Source organism: Nematolebias whitei, unplaced genomic scaffold (genome assembly GCF_014905685.2).
Source record: "Nematolebias whitei isolate Nwh7 unplaced genomic scaffold, NemWhi1 Nwh_scaf_2086, whole genome shotgun sequence".
Taxonomy (NCBI): domain Eukaryota; kingdom Metazoa; phylum Chordata; class Actinopteri; order Cyprinodontiformes; family Rivulidae; genus Nematolebias; species Nematolebias whitei.
The window spans coordinates 1-2,903 of record NW_023620631.1 but is presented as its reverse complement, the minus strand read 5'-3'; the positions used below and the strand labels follow the sequence as shown (position 1 = coordinate 2,903).

Genomic DNA, 2,903 nt, shown 5'->3' with positions numbered 1-2,903 from the left:
TGGGAGCTTTGGTTAAACTAACTGGCCCCAGAAACTCTATACAGGTGGGGCCCAATAAAAATAATTTTGAAAATGAAAATATTTATAATTTATCAAAAAATTTTACTTTGAGTGAAGCACAAAGCTCTCTGTTGAACAAGGGCCTTACTTTCATCCCCACACAGTTAAAAACAGATCACAAAAAAATGATGTTTCAAACCAGGTTTGACCTCCAGAAATACCATAGAAGGGTCAAACTAGCAGTTTATTATAAGGAAGATGTCACCACAACTCCCAGCAATACTATTTTGAAAAAATTTATGCCTGCATCCAATTGGTCCCCTAATTTGAATTTACTCCCTCCAGAGATTGTTACATTGATCCATAATGACCTAGAATACTTTGACAGGCATTTTAGAATTAGCACAACTAAACCTAATTTAAGTGTAGCAGAGAACAAGGCCCTCTCTGAATTGAGGGAGAATAAAAATATTGTTATTAAACCAGCAGATAAGGGTAGTTCTATTGTCATCATGGACCGGGAACAATATGTTTTTGAGGCGAACAGACAACTGTTCAACACCACTTATTATCAAAAAATAGACAAACCCATTTACAAAGAAACTATCCCCCTGGTTGCCAAAATAATTGAAGATTTACACAAAAAGAAATTTATTAACGCTAAACAAAAAAACTACCTCTTAGGCTCCTCAGAACCTAGAATGAGGAGATTTTATTTACTTCCTAAAATACATAAGGAGCAGACTAAATGGACCAAACCACATGAGATTCCTCCTGGGAGACCTATCGTGTCAGATTGTGCCAGTGAGACCTACGGCACAGCAGAATTTATTGACCACTTCCTATACCCCTTGTCTACGCTACATAGCAGCTATATTAAAGATACATATGATTTTATAGAAAAAATTAAACAAATAACCTTACCAGACGAATCCATCTTGTTTACCATGGATGTTGACAATTTATACACCAATATTAGTATTAATGAGGGCTTGAATGCCATTAAGAATATATTTTTTAAACACCCTGACAGTAAAAGACCGGACAGAGAATTGCTCCAGCTCTTGGAGATCAATTTAAAACGGAATGACTTCCAGTTCAACGACCAATTCTTTCTGCAAATTAAGGGTACGGCGATGGGCAAGAGGTTCGCACCCGCCTACGCCAACATTTTTATGGCAGAGTGGGAGACTGGCGCCCTCGATGCCTGCAGTAAAAAACCATTATATTACTTCAGATATTTAGATGATATTTGGGGTGCCTGGCCACACTCAGAGGCCGACTTTGATGAATTTTTAACAGAACTAAACAACTACAACCCTTCTATTAAACTAAAGTCTACCACCAGCGTTAAAGCGGTGGACTTTCTGGACACCACAACCTACAAAAGTGACAAATTCAACACCACACACAAATTGGACATCAAAGTTTACTTTAAACCCACAGACACACACGCACTACTTTATAAAACCAGTTTCCACCCCAAACACACCTACGCCGGTCTAATCAAATCACAGCTCCTTAGATTCCACAGAATATGCACCCAACACGCAGATTTCGAGGAGGCAGTGGGAATCCTTTTCAAGGTCCTTGGTAAACGGGGCTACTCGAGGTCTTTTCTCAGGTCGTGCAGGAGATCCTTCCTGCATCCTAGGCCACGAGATACATCCCCAATGCTCCCTCTGATCACGACATACTCCTCCTCAGCTAACATACTCATCTGCAAGGTAAAACAGAATTTTAATAAATTACAATCCGACACTTCCCTTCTCCAAAACCACAGAATAATTGCGGCCTACAAAAGGAACAAGAATTTGAGAGACCTCCTGGTCCATGCAGAATTAAAACCTATTAATGCGACTAAAACCAAGAGCAAAAGTGAATTTTTCAAACAACTACACTGGATACAGAGCAAATCTGACAAGACCGTTTTCCAATTGGATCAATCAGGAAACCCCAAGTCTAAAAACTGCATCTACTTAATAACATGTAAAATCTGTAAGATCAATTATGTTGGTGAAACTGGTAACACGATTCTGACCCGTTTTGCCCAACATAGATATAATATCAATAATAAGAAAAACCTACTCACACCCCTGGTCCGGCACTTTGTCGAGCATGGCTGGCAGGCGGTCACAGCAACAGTGCTGGAGTCCAACCAGACCTGGTCCACAGCCCAAAGGAGGAGGGCTGAAAAAACATGGATCAACAGACTCAGCACCATCTTCCCCGGTGGTTTGAATGAGAGGTAGTGCTTGGGTGTGACTCATAGTGGGTGTGCCCGTGCATTCAGGGGCCCTGCTGTCTCCTGCAGCGTGGTCTCTGACGTGAAGATCCTGCTGCCTTCGGCAGCAGGACCTCCACTAACCCAAACCTAACCCTGCCAGTGCCGCCTGCAGCGCGTCCCCACCCTCTGTTACTGCTTCTCTGACAACCCTGGATGACTTTTTACAACACTACTTGACTAACCCTTAACTTAACCAACCCCTAAACCTAACCAGGACTTGAACCCAACCCAAGACTTAACCCTTAACTTAACCAATACAAGAACCTAACCAGGACTTGAACCTAACCCAGGACTTATGCCTAAACTTAACCAACCCTTAACTTAACCCAGGACTCAACAACCCAGGACTTAACCCTAAACTTAACCAGGACTTGAACCTAACCCAGGACTTAACCCTAAACTTAACCAGGACTTGAACCTAACCCAGGACTTATCCCTAAACTTAACCCAGTACTCAATTAACCCTAAAAAGTTAACCAACCCTAAACTTAACCAACTGTCAATTAACCCCAAATCTTAACCAACCCTAAACTTAACCAGGTGTTTAATAATCCACAAAGATAATCAACCTCAAACTCAACCTGATGTTAATATTTCATGTTTTTCTGTTGTTACC

At 41.3% G+C, this 2,903-nt stretch overlaps 1 long non-coding RNA gene across 1 annotated transcript; it reads right to left on the bottom strand.

The window, feature by feature from the left end:
* Positions 1-1,415: 1,415 nt before the first annotated feature.
* Positions 1,416-2,188, bottom strand: LOC119429527. The gene is made up of 2 exons (XR_005187793.1): positions 2,093-2,188; positions 1,416-1,720 (listed from the first exon to the last, which is right to left on the bottom strand). It is a non-coding gene; the product is annotated as an uncharacterized LOC119429527 (long non-coding RNA).
* Positions 2,189-2,903: the final 715 nt, after the last annotated feature.